The sequence below is a fragment of the Misgurnus anguillicaudatus genome, chromosome 4, assembly GCF_027580225.2.
Source record: "Misgurnus anguillicaudatus chromosome 4, ASM2758022v2, whole genome shotgun sequence".
Classification (NCBI taxonomy): Eukaryota; Metazoa; Chordata; class Actinopteri; order Cypriniformes; family Cobitidae; genus Misgurnus; species Misgurnus anguillicaudatus.
Genome location: NC_073340.2, coordinates 9,901,314 through 9,923,961, shown reverse-complemented (window position 1 = coordinate 9,923,961; position 22,648 = coordinate 9,901,314). Strand labels below are relative to the sequence as shown.

The window sequence follows — 22,648 nt, the reverse complement described above, 5'->3', positions numbered from 1 at the left end:
TATGTGTGTCCTTGGGTGTGTCCTTTAAAATGCAAATGAGCCGATCTCTGCATTTAATGGCAGTGCCGTAGTTGGATAGTGCAGATAAAGGGACGGTATTATCCCCTTCTGACATCACAGGGGGAGCCAAATTTCAGTGATCTAATGGTTTACCAAAACTAAGTTACTGGGTTGATCTTTTTCACATTTTCTAGGTTGATAGTAGCACTGGGGACCCAATTATAGCACTTAAACATGGAAAAGTCTGATTTTCGTGAAATGTCCCCTTTAACAAAGATTAATAAATGCTGAAAAACTATATTGGACTTTGTTAGTTCATGTTAGTTAATGCATTCACTAATGTTAACAAATACAAACTTATTGTACAGTTTTACCATTGTATTCAGGGAAAACTTAATGTTATTACGCTAGATAACTACTCTTATGATCACATATTATATCATAATTAATTATATATAATAAAGAGGCATGTTTTTACTTAAATAGCTTCATTCGGCAGAAGTAAGGTATACTAGAAGTAACAAAGTGTACCTTTAAAAGCGCTTATCTTAGCTATGTGTGTGTTGTATGATGTTTTTGGCTAGAGGATTCTGTGGGTAAATATTTGGTGTGTGAATGGTGGCGAGGTGGCTGTGGTGAACGTGGTCACTTTAAGGTGTGTGTGTATGTGTGTGTTTGTAGAGCCTCTTTGGGTTTTTTCGGCCTTGGTGGTCCCAGATGAAGGGGGTGCATGTGGGTGGTTGAATCCAGACTAAACGCCAAGGGAAACTCACACACAAATGTGACGGTTTATGAATATTGAGAATCTACTGCATGAGCAAAGCAGTTCATGTTGTTTTTATGTGTATTTATGGTATTACGTTTTGCACATATTATTTTCTTCTGAACGGTTTTCGTGTTGAGCATAATGGAAACGGAAATCTGGCTTTTCTTTAGTTTGGCACTTTTTCAGAACTTTGCCTGGACGCAGTGTGCAGGTCAACAGCTGCGCTGGTCATGTGCTGTATGTGTGTGTTTGTATGTGAAGAAACATACAAAAATGGACGATAGACACACAAGACATTACTATAACTGCAACAATTACAAAGCTGGCTTGCACCTTATTTTACAGTCCTGTTTTACACGTATGTACTGTACCATTTACTTAAAGTATAATTGTGTAATTACATGGTACTTAAACCTAGCCCTTGTTATGTACATAATATTACATATTTTGTTGGGTTTGAGTGCATATACTGTACTGTAAAATATAGTACAATCCAAACATGTATTTTGGCGGTACTATATGGTATGTTCTGGCGAATGTTTCTCATACCACACTTCACATCAAAAGAATATATATATTTCCAGGACTTTTATAATGACTATTATGGATTAAATAATACTGTCATACCCCAATCTTTTAATAACAAATATACATTTATTAAATAAAATAAAGATGTTTTCTAGTGGTGGCAATGATTAATCGCAATTAACAGCATATAAAATAAAAGTGAGTTTTTGCATAATATATGAATGTGTCACGGTTCGATCCGTGTCATGTTTTGTGTTTTTACCTGCCTGTTTGTTTGCTCGTGTTTTGTTTGATGTTATTTATTAGAATAAATGTCATTTTTGTTCGTAACCTGCATCTGCATCCTCCTTCGTGTTCCTCGTCTCTCGTCCCGATTCCTGACATGAATGTGTGCTGTGTGTAATTATTATGAATATATAAATACACACACATTATGTATTTAAGAAACATTCACATGTTTATATATATTTATTTGTAGTTTTATATATTCTATATTACATATAAATAAAAAAAATGACATATAAATAAAAATTGTGTGTGTGTGTGTGTGTTAAAATATACATAATATTTACACAGCACAAGCTCATATAGTATGCAAAAAGATACATTTATTTGAGATTAATCTAGATTAATCTATGCCCAGCACTAATTTATTAATATTTAAGATATTCTATATTCTATATAAATAAATAAAAAATGATTGGAAACTTGTATGCAATTAATGGCGATTAATTATTGTCCACCACTAAAGAGAAATAAGATTATTTATTCATTACAGTCAGGCCAAGTTAACACGGCAATGTAGTAAAATCGGAGTTTCATTAGAGTTTCTTTTTTTATGTTTTTTGGAGTTTCATTAGAGTTTCTTTTTTTGTGTTTTTGAAAAGTTTAGTGTACACACTTACACACAACATTGTTAAAACAATCCACATTCACACAGATCTGTGGAAATGACTCAAAAGTTGTATTTTGCATGTCTGGCCAGTAGTTGGCAATGTCACTTTGTATGTTGGTTAAGATTTTGGTGCATGTAAAAAATGATGTGTCTCCACTGGTGATTGAAGTACTTCTGAAGTACTACCAAGTTGAACGTCTTCGTTACGTATGTAGCCCTCATTCACTGAAGGAAGGAAACAGGGATGTCACATTGCCCTTCACTAACAAACTCGCAATTCGTCGGTCACGACTCATGATGTGACGTCGTAGTGATGGACTGAAAGGGACTACAATTTGCTGGAGAAGCACCACACTTTGTATAAGCACAAACAGTCATGTAGTCCACATGTGTTTGGTTGTGCATGCGCATATAGACATATCACGTATACTGTACATGCATATGACATCACAGTTTTTTACAGATTCACATTTTACAGTTTTGGGTTAAAAATCTTATGCCCTAAGATGGATTTTGGAGTCCTTGGTGTCAAGACCAGTTACTTTTAAAAGTAATGCATTACAATATTAAAGATACAATTTGTATTTATCTGGCCGCTAGATGGTGCCAGATCAAACAATAACAATGATGTTGTTTACTGACGCTCTGAAGCAGCATGGAATTATGGGATTTGTAGTCTTTAACTCAACCACTGATGGCCATCAATCAGACGAGAACGAGAAATCACGTTGATGGATAAGGTAATCAAGTCTTATAAATGTTGCGTTTGATGACATCGTTTATTTCATTATGTAAGTTTATATGTGATGTTCAAAACAAAATTGTTAGTCATATATATTACAGTATTAGTCCAAATTCGATGGTAAACACAGCACAGAATTAAGTTTTCAACTTACAATCTACAATGATTTTTCACATAATGTATTGACAGTACAAATATTATTGTGAAGTGTCTTAAAATGACCATTTATATTGCTGTACAATACCTTTTGATGTGCATATCGTCCGTGGGAAGACGCGCTGATTACAATCTACACACTAATGTTGTGATCAATATAATAGCATACGTTTTTGAAGGGTTACGAATCAAAACAACTCACCCATCGCGTAAAACACAAGCAGGATCAGAATCTCGGTCTAGTTAAATGTTGTCGTGAAGCTCTCTCCATCCAGATAAAGCAACAACAAATTGATCCTCTCTCATTTTGTTCCAAACTCTTCTTGGGTCGTTTGGTTGGCCCGTACGCTAACAGGAGCTGACACAACCAGCGGCAGACGGTAAAGAGTTATCCATAAGTTCATAAGCAAGCGCGCCGCGTACCCCGACAGGCGCTATCACATAGTTCCGCATTTGTCCACGACACTGGCTGTGTCCGAAAACTCAAGGCAGTGAGGACTTGTTGCCTCGCTGCCTCCTGAGGAAATGACTTCGGACTCGGAGGCCTGAAGGCAGCTCAGAGAAAGGCTTTCCGACGCACTTCAAAGGCAGCGTGTTTGAAATATAAACAGAGAGCGCCTTTGTTATAACTAATCATATATTTGAAAACTACAATACTAATTTCTCGCTAGAAATGCTATTAAAATGTGTAAAAAGTGAAAATATACGTTTATTTACACTAAATTTGTGCTCCAGTCGCTTCCTTGGCCGCCATTTTATTTTTTCGAACTCGACCACTGTTGTCATGTGGTTTACGTCAGTAAAGGCGGTGACAAAGGGTCACATGGATATTAACGTCATTGACAGGAGACTGCACTGCCCCGTAACATAGTGACATCATCCACTATGTTGTTAAAACAACATGGTTCAAACGATGAATGTGTGACAAAGTTTTATGCTTTCGGGAAACATTTGTGACAAGGTAGTTAGTTTCTCCAACTATGCATCGTACTATGTTGGTTCAGCAGCGAGTTACGTCGTTGTTCGGGAAATGCACCCCAGGCTCGCACACATAGAGTGCGTAATTCTATGTGACTATGTTCAGTTTAATTATTAATAATTATATATATATATATATATATATATATATATATATATATATATATATATATATATATATATATATATATATATATATATATATATATATATATTAAAATAAAATTAATTTAACTGAAAAGTAACTCACATTACTTTAAAAAAAAGTAACTTAAATATTAATGTGTAGATTTATAAAGTAATGCGATACTTTACTCGTTACTTCAGAAAAGTAATATTATTACATAAGTTACTTGTAATGCGTTACCCCAACACTGGTCAAGCCTGCTTTACTAGATTTGCATCAAAGTTTCTTTAATGAGAAATCTTTAATTCACATTACATATATATTTCCCCCAGTTACATGAAAACTTTGTTATTTCCTTAAGGTATGTTTTTGCTTAGATGCTTCGATAAAAAACAATTGCGAGTCTAATGTGGGCTGGTCAATTGAAGCCATCCTTGTTGTCAACATAGTTTGTTGTTGTTGTCTATTGGTTGTTGATTGTTCTGGCGTGTTTGTTTTTCAGTTGAATGTGTCAAAAATTACATAAACTAAAATAACAAAAAATAATGCATTTCTAAAAAAAATTTAAACCTAGACTCCAATCTTTACAGTTGAAGTTCTCATGTGTTTATCTTGACCAGGCTGATAGTAGACACACACAAGTATAGAGTTGTCTCTACAGGCTTTTCCACTGATTATGCAAATTTGCCTGTGCTTTTCCTCTTTTGTGAGAGACTGAGCGGTTAGCCTGTAATCCTGGATGACTCTATTCAGTGCTGAGTCCTCCATACACACATGCATACTTATGCACACAGGCCCTATGGGAATTTAGCTGTAAATAAAGCTCACTGTCAGAAACAACATCACACAGAGTACAGTCTCCCATAGCTACAACGGTAAACGTGAAGGATGATCTGAGTAGTTGAGGACAGTAGGGTCATTTAAAATGATCAATATCATTTCCATTGTGCTACAGCTGAACTAAGATAACACAAACCATCCGCTAAACCACACATTGACCCTGACCTGATAATAGATCTGATCTTGGTACATGAATTTGTCATATGGCAAAAAAGTATATTTACAGGTGTTTGTCTGTCTTAAAGCATATGTAAAACATTTAGTTGTAATGCTGTTAAATGGAATGCATGTAAACTGGGAATATAGTTTGTTTAAACTAAATTTGTAGAGTTCGGTTTCAAAACTCAATAAATCTATTTTGACTAATTTCGGTAAAAATGTGTTTTCTAATATCAAGAAAGTGACAAGATGAAAACCACTATTTTCTGTTACAAACTTTCACAACATCTTTAGGTTATAATAACATTAAAAATTCAAATCCATAATTTACATTTCTAAGATTTATTATAAAAAAAATCTGCAAATGCAATAAATCCATGACAAGGTTTTTTTCAAAATGCTATAAATCTATTGAATCAGTATATAAATGTGCATTCATCTTTGCCATGTTATATTCACTTAGTTGACTAGTTGTATACACTGATTAAAAAAATAAACATTAATGGCATTAATCAAAACACTTATTTTGTCATATTAACAACATTGTAATTGCTGCTGTTATACTTGGGACGTCGTCGTTGAACTTTTTTGACAGCGATCAGCTGTAAAAGGTTTTGGTCCTGCTCGATTTTCTTGACTTCGCGTAAAATAATGGAAAGTTTTTCAGAAGATCCGTTGGAGTCAATGTGTTAGCACGAGAGAAGCTTGATGCTGTTGTGTGAGAACAAGCAACAGCCGGCATTTTTCCCTCGCCCGAGTGGCTTACGTTTCTTCCCCGCCACAGAAAACCACCACAGGTTTATCAAAAGTATTATTTGTTTTTGTTTGTTTGTTTATCACAAAGTACAAAGTAGATGAGGAAAACTAAGATTGCGTGTATTCAACTCGCCGCCATTGTTTGTTTACAATGCGTGAAATGGTGCGCTGTGATTGGTTAAGCAGATTTATTGCATCCTGCAGAGACAGAGGACTAGCGTTTATCGCGATTTTGGAAAAAATGGAGAAAAGATGACAAAATAACACAGCGGATATTGGATTTTGCGTAAAATGAAGAATTTACTTTTTAATACCGACCTGATACAATACTGATTTTGGTGGTAATAATTTTTTTAAATGGCAATTATCGTGTTTTGGAACCAAACTCGTCAACTCTTCATTTACTCTTCATTTACAACAGCAAAATCATACTATTAAATAGGTTTGATAAACATACTATTAAAATGAACTTACATAATGTCCTTTATTTGTATTTATTATAAATAAATAAAAAAATTGAATATAAATACATTATATATATAATATTGTATTTTGGTATAAATACAAATATAGCACATATTATAAATATGTAAAATAAATGTATAATGGTGCTAATTCACAAAGTAACATTAAATCGTTTTCCTCCAGATGGTTTATGATTATGTAATGCACATAACTTGTAATATGTAAAGCTAGATATGCTTTTTGGCATTATATTTTTTTGTTGTTATTGTTGTTGTAGGACAAAATGTGCAGCTGAGCACTTGTAAAAAGGGCTTCTAGAATTATCCGGTACTATTTTAATATTGTATGTGAATTAGGATATCCATAACATTAGTTCTATCAAATCCTCATGCCATTCCAGCTGTATAATGTTTTTTTCACTGCATGGTACAACTCGGCTCGGCAAGGCTAATCATAAAAACACGACACAAATGCACAACACAGGAGCAATGGAGCATATCAATGGCATGCTGTTGATTCTCGGCATGTGGATGTTTTTCAATGCTAAACAATTCGGGAACTTGGTTCACTTGGTTCGCTTGACGGTGCTCGGTGGCAATGACGCTGTTAGAGACAATTATCTCTGACCAATCAGAAATCAGCAATGTTTACTCATCACATTTTAGTATTGGTGGGGCTCACTTGAAATATCTGAGGTGGTACCACACTAGAAAAAAAACAAAAGTAAGCTGTACCATGCAATAGAAAAGCACCATTAGACTTTCTTTCTTCAACTGTACACAAACAAATCATATTAAACATTACGTTATCTTCTTACAAGCAGCTCAACGTGGTAAAGTTTCAAAAAGCACATACTGTACATCCTTCATTCAAATAAATGTCTTTGAAGGAAACAATATGTTTGTGAGAGAAAGCAGTTAATAGCTTAGTGATCGATACATCACACATCCATGGAAATGTTGATAATGCTAAATCTCATTTGTTCTTGTGTGTCTTGTGAAAACATGCATGAGACAATTAGTCATGAGACAGACAAGAATGATTCATTTGTGCAGAACTGAAGAAAGAAAATGAATATTTGGGTGAACTATTCATTTTTAATGACATAATAGAGGGATGTAGATATTCCACAAAATTATGGATGTTGAACAGTCTGATATTTAAGATCTCATTGTGGTCACATTGTACAAAAAGAAACAGGCAGTCTCTGATGAATTGGCTGAACAGCCAGCAGGTTTCCGGTTCTCTCGTAAAATTGACTTCAATGTCAAGTTGTTCGATTTATCTTCATGGGCTCTGGGTTCAAATTTCCACCCCTGTAAAGATGTAGCGTCTCTTCTCATTGGTGGCGATCAGGTGAGCTCATGTCTACATAGCTGGAGGTCTTTGCCACAGGTACTCATCAACCTATAGACCTGCCAAAACTCTCTGTGTCTCTCCTCCCATCCATCATTCCACTTTCCTACAGTGAGAAGCGGGAGGTGAAGGAGATGAGGGCTCCAGGTGCTATAAATTTCAGCCACCCTTCACTAAAGAATCACCCCAGAGGAGGGAATTCTCACTGTCAGCTGGATCTTCCCTTCCACTCGCTGTAATGTCCACACCTTCCTCAGTGCGGGGAAGTCCTGAAAAATGAGAGGGAGGGATGGAGCCGTAAGAGGCCAAAGCAAACAGCAGTCGGGGCTTTAGTGGAATGCTGGGAACACTTTCGATGTTTGGACTGACTCGAGGGTCTCTAGTCAGAATTACAAAAAAACAAACAGCTATGGAAAACAAAAGAACGGAATTCTGCTCATTCAAAAACCTTAGCATAGAAGTCTGAATATTAAATATCGCAATGTATCTTAGTCTGTATGTTGTTTTGCTGATATCAGGTTGTGTGTTGCAAGGGTTGTGCTATCAAATCCTTACGACATATTCTGTAGGCTTGTTAATAAAGAATAAAGTAAGCAATAGCAGTTTATATCTCTGAAGAGTCTTTAGTTTAATCAGCTTTACTGGTTCTTTCCTATAATGTACAAAAAGAATTGGAAGGAGGAGTTACGAGCTGCGGGAGGAGCGAGTCAACACTTTATACAGCACTGACTTATGATTCACTACATGTTCGTGTCATTTATATAATATGCAATTACGCGCCTATTTCCAACACAGAAACAGTTTTACTTACCGCATGCAACTCATGACCCGGTTGGGACTTTTCAATGAAATCCAGCGTTAAACAAACACACATGCAAAACGCCGCTGCTACCCCAAATAAACAAACTATATCCATTGTTTCCATAATGTGAGCTTTCTTCTCCTTACATACAAAAACACACTTCTTATTTCGTGCCATTGTTGAGTTAAAAAAACAAATTGTTGATAAAAAACAAAGCTGTCGCGTGAAGTGATGCTTGTGACTTAGCGTCCTCGGTTTTCGCTCTCCCGCTGATTGACGTGTGGGTGTGTTTTTCCGGGGAAAGTGCCCATAAGAAGAAGTGATACGTATGGCTTATCCCTGATAGGTCAGCTGGACCAGTATTCAAAAAAATTCTTTCTGAAACTTGTACGAACCCTGGCAAAGTGCATTCGGCACAGAAATAATCTGTAACACGTTCATCTGCTTTTTTCACACTTTTTTGCATTTGTTTAGCATGATCAAACAACTCTTAAACTGTGTTAATACACTCACCTAAAGGATCATTAGGAACAACTGTTCAATTTCTCATTAACGCAATTATCTAATCAACCAATCACATGGCAGTTGCTTTTAGGGGTGTGGTCCTGGTCAAGACAATCTCCTGAACTCCAAACTGAATGTCAGAATGGGAAAAAAAGGTGATTTAAGCAATTTTGAGTGTTGCATAGTTGTTGGTGCCAGACGAGCCGGTCTCAGTATTTCACAATCTGCTCAGTTACTGGGATTTTCACGCGCAACCATTTCTAGGGTTTACAAAGAATGGTGTGAAAAGGGAAAAACATCCATTTTGCGGCAGTCCTGTGGGTGAAAATGCCTTGTTGATGCTAGAGGTCAGAGGAGAATGTGCCAACTGATTCAAGCTGATAGAAGAGCAACTTTGACTGAAATAACCACTTGTTACAACCGAGGTATGCAGCAAAGCATTTGTGAAGCCACAACACACACAACCTTGAGGCGGATGGGCTACAACAGCAGAAGACCCCACCAGGCACCACTCATCTCCAATACAAATAGGAAAAAGAGGCTACAATTTGCACAAGCTCACCAAACAAGACAGTTGGACAGTTGAAGACTGGAAAAATATTGCGCGGTCTGATGAGTCTCGATTTCTGTTGAGACATTCAGATGGTAGAGTCAGAATTTGGCATAAACAGAATGAGAACACGGATCCATCATGCCTTGTTACCACTGTGGAGGCTGGTGGTGGTGTAATGGTGTGCGGGATGTTTTCTTGGCACCCCTTAGTGCCAGTTGTGCATCATTTAAATGCCACTGCCTACCTGAGCATTGTTTCTGACCAAGTCCATCCCTTTATGACCACCATGTACTCATCCTCTGATGGCTACTTCCAGCAGGATAATGCACCATGTCACAAAGCTCGAATCATTTCAGATTAGTTTCTTGAACATGACAATGAGTTCACTGTACTAAAATGTCCCCCACAGTCGCCAGATCTCACCCCAATAGAGCATCTTTGGGATGTGGTGGAACGGAAGTTTCGTGCCCTGGATGTGCATCCACAAATCTTCATCAACTGCAAGATGCTATCCTATCAATATGGGCCAACATTTCTAAAGAATGCTTTCAGCACCTTGTTGAATCAGTGCTATGTAGAATTAAGGCAGTTCTGAAGGCGAAAAAGACGTCAAACACAGTATTAGTATAGTGTTCCTAATAATCCTTTAAAGGAACAGTATGTAGGATTGTGGCCAAAACTGATATTGCGATCACAAAACTTGTGGCTAAAACTGGTACTGCAATCACACAACTGGTGGGCAATACACAACATGACAACATAAACAATATTTGAGGGCTGCAACTCCACTTTTTAAATGACAATATCCTGGCCAGACCACTGTTGTCAGTGATATAAGTATTTGAAATGAAAATGATTTCTTAATGTCTAGTGACATATCAGGGTCATTTTATGATTAATTGATATACATTTCTTACATACCCTGTACTGTTCCTTTAAGGGAGTGTATGTCAGAATGCATAAAATACCACTGAAACCCCCCCCCCCCCTTAAACAAACTGAAAGTTAAGTTCAGTCCATACGCGAAATCGCGATGAAAACGTCTATAAACATTTTTTTATCAATGTATTCAAGATTTATTAATTTCTGTTCAAGTTGCAAATGTCCACATTAGGTTGCTTCAAAAATCTTTTGATGAGGGGCTTCAAAGTGTTGTTTTTAGAAACAATGCCTTAATAATAATTCCTTACATTTATATAGCACTTTTCTCACTACTCAAAGCGCTTTACATGTGAAAGGGGGATTCTCCTCAACCACCTGGATGATGCGACGGCAGCCATATTGCGCCAGAACGCCCACCACACACCAGCTTATTAGTGGAGAGGAGACAGAGTGATATAGCCAATTAGTATGGGGGATGATTAGTAGGCCAATGGGCAAGTTTGGCCAGGATGCCAGGGCACACCCCTACTCTTTTTTGAAGGACATCCCGGGATTTTTAATGACCACAGAGAGTCAGGACCTCGGTTTAACATCTCATCCGAAGGACGGTGCTTTTTTGACAGTATAGTGTCCCCGTCACTATACTGGGGTGTTAGGACCCACACAGACCACAGGGTGAGCACCCCCTGCTGGTCTCACTAACACCACTACCAGCAGCAACCTGGTTTTCCCAGGGGGTCTCCCATCCCATTACTGACCAGGCTCAGCTCTGCTTAGCTTCAGTGGGCAAGCTGTCTTGGGCTACAGGGTGATATGGCTGCTGGCCGTGTCATCTTTGTGAAAATGATGTAAACACGAATCTGTGACAGCGTTGACGCATGCGTTAGTTTAGGCATGTGCGAGTACAATGACGACCTACAGGACTGTTTGTGCTGCTCAAGATACTTGGTTTATTAATGCTTCTTCAACAAAGTTGACTAAATTTTGAAACTTTATAATCCAGAGCCACTTGTAGTAATAAACCTACATCATCATCCATCTACACAAAACTCCTTGATGCTTTTGCTGTCATGATTGTTTGTATTTTTCGCTCTGTATACGAATGCGTATGTGCACAGGCGTGTAGTGTTTTTTTTTTACAAAGTAACATCACCATCTACTGACCTGGCAGTGGTTTTAGTCGTAATCGTGGTTCCATGTAAACGAGGATCTCTTGAGTTGTCCTGTGCATGTGAAATTTTCCAAAAAATGGAAAAAACTTTTCCACGTGTGGAGTTGTGTACAGTATTGATGCGTTAAAATATGTCCAGTTCATATACTGTAGAGTTGCCCGTATGATCATTTAATATATTTTAAGATCTGAAGTAAAAAGCAAAAATAGAGGAAGGCAGGGCTGAAAATATGCGGACGTGGTGTGTAAAGTGTGTTATTTCAAACTGATTGGATAATTGCGGCATTAACACAGTGTGAAAGTGAACCCAGCCTTCTGCTTTGATTTATACCAATATTGCTTTCATTAGTGAGTGCCTGTGAATTTGTGAATGTGTGTACGTGTACATGGCTAGCACAGATAGCTGTTAAATTGTTAGACTGTTTAGTCTTGTTTTTGGACTTGATCTGATTTAGTGCAACGATGCTTTTTAGCACAGGTGTCTTGGTTTCACCAACAGGATTTGATTTGAAGCATTTGATTCTTTAGGACCAGGAACGATGGCGTTCACTTTTCTTTATGGCTTCCTATTGTCAGTGTCTTATATTTCTCTCTTTCTCTTTGTTTTCCACATGCTATACGTCTTGCTAATTGAAAGCAGCTTTTAGTGTGTGTGAGCTGAAGGATGTGTGTATGTGTAGACGCACAGACGGGGTAGACATGGCTAATTTTCCTCCATCCGCGTGAGGCCGTTCACTGCTGGATCTAATTGACCCTCTGCTCCCCATTGGCATCTCTCTTTCCTTCTGCTCCTCCTTTTTATTCCTGCCTCTCACCGTATTATACCACAGTTGTGCGTCATGCAGGTTTGAATGGCTGCGTCTTGCTTGCTGTCATCTTTGCATCATGGACACTGATTTTCGAGCCAAACGTTTGAGCCGTAAATGGCATTGAGACGCATATCACGACAACACCGATTGGCAGATGGCGCCGCAGGAACACGTACAGTCCCGAATCTTCACTAGATACGACCCGGCTGCTAAATGAGCTGTGACATTGAAGGCAACAGATATATTTAAAAAAAAATCCAAAGTCCATTATCCAATATTCAAAGTCCATTTCAGGCTTTTAGGAGCCCTGCAGACACGATTACTATACACCTATATTTTATATCATCTAAAATCACAGCTACTTTCAAATAGCCATCAGTGGAGAAAGATGCTTTTTGAAGCATAATGGCGTAGATATTGCATTTACCAATGACTGTATCGTAAAGTGTGTAGTAGAAGTAAAAGATATGTTTTACTTTAACATGTATGGTACATCAAACTCTGTGTCCACTGTTAGAAAGAAGAATTTATTTTATGTAAGCCTGTGATTTATTAAATTGAAAAATGAAACCACAAATCAAATAAATAGCGTTCCTTCCAGCTTCAAGCAAGAATAAAAAGGTAAACAGTAACAGGTGGAGATCTTTGTCGTTCTTAGAGAACAAACGTGTGTTTGTGTATATGAGATTAAACCCACAAAACCTAGAAAATAAACGTACATATTTTTCTTATTAAATGCGCTTTTTCTTAGATTATACCTTTCCTGTGGCACAACTGGGAAAGATGAAAGAATACACATTGAAACATTCTATGCAATACATACTCACCCCCAAGTTGCAGAAATGTTAATAACCAAACAGATCTGGGGCACCATTCACTTCCTTACGTTTTCCTACTATGGGAGTCAGTGGTGCCCCAGATCTGGGTTATTCTACAGAAAAGGTGGAATTCGGGTGATGGAAATCTGCTTAAATGAACTTCTTTCAACATATCCAAAACTTCTTTAATAGCATTAATTAACTTGTTAAATCTATAAATCCACAAAACGGCGAGCAAAACATTTTAATAAAGAATCCATGACGTTGTATCTTCAATACCTGACAAAATGAGAATATAATAATAGATAATGAATATGATAAAACTTATAAACTTAAACATTTTTCCATCTTGTTTTGTTCCAACATTTTAACAAAATGGCTACCATTAGCCATGTGCTATTTCATCAGAGATGTAACAATCACATACTTATTCAATATAATGTATTTTTATGTAAATATCTTAACACTCCCAGCTATAAAAAAAAGAGTAACACTAATGACATCCAAAAAATCTTATCTTAAAATTCTTAGATATATCATGATATTTTGGACAAATAAAGTAAGACATCTCACAAACCTTTTGCCTTCCTCCACTGCACTTCTTCCACTGACTACTTGCCCCAAGAAAAACTTCAAAGAGCTGATGCATTGTTTCAAAATAAAAGTGCTTTGGGTAGGGTAACACCAATGATATAAATTTGGGGGGAAAATCTTGATTTGATATTATTCATATTAATAGTGTATTTTTACCATTTCAGTGTTGTAGTAAATTCATACAGGGTTAAATGTAAATGTAAGATTTGTTTTATAAAAAACATAGTTTTAAATATTAAGTACACAGTTTAACTTCCATGTATGATCAAAGGGACAGGGCAATTTTCAGGACCAGACATTTAAAAATAAGTTTAAAAAAAGGAAAAAAAAGAAAATTAAATAAATAAACTCTCTCATCATTTTAAGGACAGTCTATATTTATTTAATATATATCATTATGGGATTATTGGGTCAAATTAAATGATTAAGGGGTCTGCAAAAGCAAGGGACAAGCATTCCCACCTTTTTTGTAGAATGACCCATCTGCTTGGTTACAAACATTCTTAAAAATATTTTAATTTGTGAACAAAGAAATTTATACAAGTTTGGAACAACTTGGGGATTTAAATTTTTGGGTGAACTATCCCTTTAAAAAGCATACTATATATTGAATCCCCCAAATAGACACAAACTTACTTTCTCTTGTGCTCTCAAAGAAAGTGTGCTAATAAATAATGTTATTATCATTATAAAATCATTATAAGTGAACTTCAGCTGAAAATCACATATATAAAAGTGTATAAAGGCCAGCAAATAAGCAGTGAAAGGCCAGCTGCAGATGAACAGGGGATTGGGGATTATAGTGGAAGTCAGGAGGAAAGTAGAGAGGGAATTCGCTCAGTAAATAAATTAAACACAGGAAGCAGCTTGCGATGGGTCTCACTGAGATTTTCCCTATGTGTTTCAGGTTTTGTGGGAATCAAATGCTGCTATGTTAGAAAATGGCTTAATAAAGAGAACGCTAAAAGGTTTAGGAGTAAACTTTTACAAGCATTAAGTTTAGAAACATGGGGGCACATTTTAGATTAATCCAGGTCTTAGTTATTTTGGGACATTTACGTAGTTTTTACAAACAAACTTTACAAAAAATAATATTGCTGTGCATTTTGAGACAAAACAATGGCACTGATTTATGTTAAGATATGTCAGTACATGGTGTTTTTAAATTAAGGCAGATCAAACATGCATTTTTGTCTGGGACTAGGTTAAGCCCTGTCCGGGAAACCACTCCGCAGGGTTTAGTGTATAGAAAATATATTTAGCCTCAGTATTAAAGGTGCATTAAGTTTTACCTCTTTACAGAAATGCAATATAATACACATAACTCTATTATTAGTTATGTATAAACCCTTATATAATGAATTGTATTGTTTTTTTACCTTAGAATGAGACTTTTTTTCAACATACACCATGGGTCTCCTTACATGGAAGTTGCTGCCATGTTTCTACAGTAGCCCTAAATGGACAAACTCTCTTCAGACCGCGTTTCGTCACTACATTGTCTCAAACGATGATGTGTTTGTCTTGTGGCGGCTACCGTAGCTTCTCTATGCATTTTGAAAGGGAGGGGTGAGCTGTGGACTTGCAATTCACAGTCTCACCACTAGATGTCACAAGAAATCTACACACAGCACCTTTAAAGCAGCTGAAGTCAATCAAAAGTCCTTGTGACATATACACAAATAATATTACTAACATACAGGATATTGGATATTATTGTGTTTATAATCCACAACACATTTTTTTGCTTCTGTATTTTATTTGTGTACCCTTACCCCTGCCTACAGTAAAATTCTCATTGGTCCAAAATCCAACATAGTTTGCCTTTGTGTTTGGCGCTGCTACCCAGTCTCACGAGGTTTCGTGAAATAGTCACGTAATTTTTTTTTCTTTTTTCGTGATTTTATCACGAATTTCCATGGGGTTTTTTTGTGATCGTATAATGAATGAGTTTTCGTGTGATTGGTTACTCAACTGCTTTTTCCTATTTTTAAACCATTGTCACTTCGGGTTAGTGTTAGATTTGGTGCTTGCATTAGACTGTCACGTTATGTATTGGTTTATACTATTTTTGTCTGATTTATTTTTTATATGTCGCCTGGCGTTAGGGTTAGAGTTGGGTTTGGTTGTCATTTTATGTAAATCTAACCCAAAACCGAAGCGACAATGGTAAGAAAATAGGACAAAACAGTTGAGTAACCAATACGTGATAATCACACGAAAACAGGAATTCGTTATACGATCACGAAAAAACGCGTAATAAAAAAATTATGTGACTATACAACGAAATTTCATGAGACTGGGCTGGGCTGTGATACAGTGCTGCGAGTGCATCATGTTTGGTTTCAGTGTGAACCAGCAAATAACGCTAGTTATTAAAACCTGTAGCAGTAAGTAAATAGTAAGTATTAGGGATAAGTTGGCACACACACACACATGCATGAACACGTTCAGAGTTTTCCAGCTATAGATCTCGAAAATGATTTATCTAATTGGCGCGCTCACACTGAAATCTCTTTTTCTGTCTTTCATGGGATGAATTAGGGGATCACAGAGGGAGAGAGTGGGAATAAGGGAAACGGAAAGCAGGAGGCGAGTTAAAAAAGTGATTAACACATAATAGTTGCTGTGATTTAGTGTGGTGACTTTCCAGCAGATCTCTGGAGTATAGCATACATCCATCTCATCATGAATGAATGTCTTCAAACAACACACACACACTTATGATATATAGAGGAAAGTATCAGGGCTGGGCGGTATGACAGTAGCAAATGTGTTAACTAGTTAGACATGAAGCATGATGTAATGTGAAAGTCAAGTGAGTTAAGTCAAGGTAAAGTAGACAATACAGTTATTCTGAAGTTGGATGTAACTCTTATATTTACACTGACTTAAGAAACACCAGGCGGGTTAACACTGATCCAGCAAAACACAACAGTCGTGTTCATGGTCACTTGTTGCGTCAGTGTGAATGAGACTTTATAAACGGTGTTGTTAGGCACAACAGAAAGCAGAGTTGAGTTGTTAATGGTTGCCAGGTCATCATCCTGATTTGTTTCATGTGATGTGCGGTTACATGTGTTGAAATGTAGAAATCTGTGTGCGTGGAGAGGATGTAGACAAATGAAATGCAACAGTGCATCATTTTTATTTGAAGAACTTTTAATTTACTGTGTTTATACTGTGGAAATAGATACACAGACAAACAGAGCATATGCAGCTCAGCTGTTTTTACACAAACATGCACAATTGTGCGCGCACACACACATTCAACTGCTGTATAGTTCTCTCAGTGCTGGAATGATCTCATGATGTGTGTGTTTGCACAACTGTTACAATTGTTTATGACTTCAAATCTCATTTAATACACTTTGGGTAAACACAGGAAAAATGAATAATATTCCTCATAAAATGCATAGTGAATAAAACACCAACACACTGTTTACAATGAAGTGAATGAGAATATTTATTTATTTATTTAGTATACAGTTTAAAGGGATAGTTCACCCAAAAATTAGAATTCTGTTTACTCACTTCCATGTTGTTACAAACCTGGATTAATTTCTTTGTTCTGCCAAACACAAAGGAAGATATCTTGAGCAATGTTTGAAACCAAACCATTTTTGAGCACCGTTGACTTCCATAGCAGTATTTTTTCTAATATGGAAGTCAGTCTGTTTTCTGCTTTATTACAAATATCTTCATTTGTGTTTGTCAGAACAAAGACATTTATATAGGTTTGTAACAACTTGAAGTTGAGTAAATGATGACAGAATTTTTGGGCGAACTATCCCTTTAACATACACAGGAATGAGTCACCATTATTTTGCACATCTGTGTACACAGCATCTCCGAACTTAAATTAATCAAAAGCATTGTTTTCAAACAGAACTTCACTGCCATTTTGGGGGGGGTGGCTGAAGTGTTTGTTTATGAATGCATTAGGGTCACATTTTGCATCTAAAACGCAAAAATGCAGAAAACACAACCATTGGTTATTGTCACATGACCTGCGGTGCGCTTGCGGCATTCTGAAAAGTTGAAATGTTTTTAATTTGATGCGGTGCGGCACGCCTGGAAAAAACTACCGCGTCACTTCCGTTATGACCGCGCATAACACGCACCTACATTTGAAATAATGAACTTGAGTGCGCAATAGACGCGATATGTGAACTGCCCCATAAACATCAGCACTGTCACAATCTTTTAATCAGTAATGTTAGATATTATATTAAGGAGCAACTATCGTCCGATTCACGATTTGACATTTCCTTTGGTGTGTAGGTGTGTATTAGTACATGTTAACGATATACAAAATTTATAAAAAAAACAAAGTAAATGATGATACGAGTTATCGTCTTCAACGTAAATCTCTTTTCTTGGACTACAACAAACACACAGATTGTAGGCAACAGTTTACTTCCTGAGATTGGTGATGTGGACAAGACCGACATAATCATAATTCCTCCCTCTTGGACTAGCATTGCATAGTGACCAAATCTTTCAAACATGGTAAGGGGCATCTCATTTCCGGCTGACGTCAGAGGTATTTAGGCCCAGTGTTGGGGAAAGTTACTTTTAAAAGTAGTACATTACAATATTAAGTTACTCCCCAAAAAAGTAACTAATTGCTTTACTCAGTTACTTTTCATGGAGAGTAATGCTTAAGTTACTTTTAAGTTACTTTTGCGTTACTTTTTCTTACTTGGCTGAGGCTTGATCTCTTTCAGGCCTTGCAGGTGTTTTTTATGATCGCAAAAAGGTCAAGCTCTGGCCTGCCATCTCCGTTTCTGACTTAAACTGTTCCCGCTCAGGCGCACAGAGTGTGTAATTCTACGTTAATATATTTAGATTATTTCAGTACATTATTTTATTTTTAAAGTAACTCCCATTACTTTTTTTAAAAAGTTACTCAAATATTAATGTGTACATTTATAAAGTAATTTGTTACTTTACTCATTACTTCAGAAAAGTAATATTTGTCACAATCCTGACAGATCCTTGTTTGTATTTAGATCTAGTCAGCATGGCAGGGTTCTGACAGTACAATGTTTCATGTGGGAGAAGCGTGGTTTTTATATTGATTTATTCTGACCACGCATTTCCCGGGTCTCGTCACTTTTTCCCAGATCCCTTACTTGTGATTATTTTCCAGGTGTTTGTAATTTCCCTACTGAAAAATCCAGCTAAGACCAGCAAAAGCTGGTAGCTGGTTTTAGCTGGTTTAAGATGGTTTACGCTGGTCCTCTTAGCCTGACAAAGCTGGTCATGCTGGTGGGCCAGCTGGTCTTCCAGCCTGACCAGCTAAGTCCAGCTAGACCAGCTTAAAAAGTGACCAAAACACAACTAGACCAGCTTGTTACACCAGCAAAACCAGCTTCCTACAACAGCAAAACCAGCTAAAACCAAGCTGGAGACCAGCTAAAACCAGCTCACCAGCTTATGCTGGTCTTAGCTGGATTTTTCAGTAGGGTTACTTTCTCCCTATTTAAGAGTCCTTTAAGAGTCCTTGTGTAGTGCGGGTTCGTCTGTTGTACTATGTTGTCTCATCATGCCAGTCGTTGTTTCCAGTGTGTTCCAGTTTCAAGTTAAGTGTAGTTTGTTTTAGTTAAAGTTTAGTGTTTGGTTATATGTCTAGTTTAGTGTAGTTCTGTGTTTTAGCGTTTGTTCTGTTCATTTGCCCCCCCCGTGGGTTTTTGTTTTCTGTTTTTCACTTAATAAATTATATTTTGTATGTTCGTATTCGTGTCTGCGTTTGGGTTCATCCTCCTGCCAAAATCCTGACAATATTATTACGTAATGCGCTTTACTTTTAATGCGTTACCCCCAACATAGTTTAGGCCAGTCAGATTAGCTGGCCAATCACGGACACAACGCTTTTCAGACCGATTTTGTACAAAATCAGAGCGGTTGAGGCAAGCATGATAATTGGAGCTACAAAAATGTACGGTATGTGGAATATAATGTTTTTTATTAACCATAAACCACACAAACACATTGTATTATACCAAATACACAAAATAACGTTGTTTTAGGAATGAAATAGGTGCACTTTTTCACACGATCCCAACCCTACACAATATGATAAAAACTTGTTTCCGATGTTGTGCGTTTGGGAACGCAAAGCAGTGTTTTCATGAGGATGAGTAGATAAATGATGTTCTTTTGTGTCTATACTGGAGAGAGGTCAGCTGTGTGTGTGTGTGTGTGTGTGTGTGTGTGTGTGTGTGTTGTGAAAGGTTTTTGTCCAAACCTTTGTGAGCCTTGGCTGAATATCTGCTTATGTTGCAACTCTAACACATCGTCCTGCACTAATGTAACTTCTAAAGCTGTGAAATATCAGAGAAATCCATTGAAAGAGAGACAACAGTTACGCCCAGGGGAATGTACATTGAAAGGGTGTGTGTGTGTGTGTGCTGGTTAAACATTATCAGTGTGTGTGCTCATGGATCACTCTGTCTGACAGTGGTGTGTTTCTGCAGAGATTTGTTCTTCTGTGTTGATTGCGGGGGAAAATCTGCAGATTTCTGCAGACTGAATTTAAACCATAGTAAAATGTGGTAAACACAGCAGAGAGTACTATGCTCTTAAGCTACGTTTGCACGACAACGATTGTACTGAAAACGTAAAGGTTTTTCCTGTGCGTTTGTGAATAATTTTATGGACGAATGATGACGAGGCTGGTCAACTTTTTAGCAACACAAACACAATCATGTAGTCTGTCATTGTTGTGTGTAAATGTGAAAATGCTCAAGTCTGTAGACCAAACGCGAAACATGCATATGCTTGACCTCATCGCGATCACAGATTTGCGCTTTTTGGCGTTTACATCGAAAGGAAACTTTTTTCTAGCACTTTGGAATTTTAAAGTGCACCTATTTCATTGCTAAAAAACAATGTTATTTTGTGTATTTAGTATAATACAATGATTTTCGCTTGGTTTAACACATTCTTTTTTACATACTGTACATTTTTGTAGCTTCAGATTTCACTCTCTTCCTGAAACGCTCTGATTTTGTACGAAGTGTCCCTGATTGGCCAGTTAATCTGTACGTGTCATGATTCTGCCATCTTGTCCTTTGTTTAATCTAGTCTTGTGGCAGAATCATGACAGACCCATGTTTTGTGTGGGTTCACGTGGTCTTAGTATTGGTTTACTAGACCACGTGTTCCCTGTGTCTTGTCTCTTTTACCCCGCTCCCTTGTCATCCTCTCCTCATTGTTTGATTTATATCACCTGTTCCCCTCTTGATTTGTTACCCTATTTAATCCTCTTGTATTCATTGTCCTGTGCTTGTGCATTGTTTCTGTGATCCTGTGAGTACGCTGTCTTGAAGTTTAGTAGTGTTTATTGTATCCAGTCTAGTTCTTTGTTTAAAGTATTCCTGTTTAATGTCTTAGTGTAGTCTTGTGTCTAGTACAGTTTAGTGTTCCATATAATCCTGTTTATGTAGTTTTGCCCCCTCGTGGGTTTTTGTTTTCTGCTTATTATATATTAAAAGTCTTTAGTTCATCCACCGCTGTCTGCTTTTGGGTTCCTCATACACATCCACATAACAGTACGTTGTGATTGGCCTGAATACCTCTGATGTCAGCCGGAAACGTGACGCTCCTTACCATTTTTGAAAGATTCGCTCACAATGTCTTTTCTACATCACCAATCCCAGGATGTAAACTGTTGCCTACAATCCGTGTGTTTGTTGTAGTCAAGAAAAAAGATTCACGTTGGAGACGATCACTCACGTCATCGTTTACTTTTGCATATCGTTAAACTGTACTAATACACACTTACACACCAAAGGAAATGTAAAATCGTGAATCGGACCATTGGTGCTCTTTAAAATGTTTACGTTCTCACAGTCGGGACCTCAAAATGCGAGAAAGCGAGCTGCCAAAACGCTAAAAAAACTTGTTGGAAACATTATTGTGTAAACGGCCACTTACTGTAAGTGAAAGCATTATTACATGAGGGATCATGTACAGTCAGACGACTATTAATCCAAAGTAATCAAACTTTTGTATTTTTTGTAAAAAAAAATATTATGGCACTCATATGCCATTAAATTACATATCAATTTCTAGCAAGTGCTAGATTATAGGTTATTTGCAGGTTTTTTGTAAAATATCCCAAAATTCTCCAATCATGTTGGCTTGGTAGGGGCCATGGCATGAAAATCTGACTTTATCCATATTTAAGTGCTATGACTGGGTCCCCAGTGCTTCTATCAACCTAAAAAATGTGAGAAAGATCAACCCAGTAACGTAGTTTTGGTAAACCATTCTCTACAAGCACATGAAAAATAGGTTGTTGAAATTTGGCTCTCCTTATGATGTCATAAGGAGCTCTTATTATAATAATACCGCCCCTTAATCTGCACTATCCAACCACAGCACTGCCATTTAGTGCAGAGAAAAGCACAATTGAGTTTTATTTGCAACAAATCACCATCGTTGTGATCAGTGATTGAATTTCATCAGCTCATTTGCTTTTTAAAGGACACACCCAAAACGGCACATTTTTGCACCCACCCACAAAGTGGCAATTTTAACATACTATAATAAATTATTTATATGGTATTTTGAGCTAAAACTTTACATATGTGCTCTGGGGAAACCAAACATTTATTTGACATCTTAAAAAAATCTTGTGCCATGGCCCCTTTAAACTTTTTTAATGATTTTGCAGTGCATAATCTAATGATGGGATTAGGAGCGTCAATGTTTGATTTCACTTTAATTTCAATCTT

At 37.0% G+C, this 22,648-nt stretch overlaps 1 protein-coding gene across 3 annotated transcripts in view; it reads left to right on the top strand.

Moving 5' to 3' along the window:
* Nucleotides 1-22,648, top strand: part of raraa (retinoic acid receptor, alpha a) — a 203,804-nt gene that overhangs the window by 121,764 nt on the left and 59,392 nt on the right. The window lies entirely within an intron of this gene.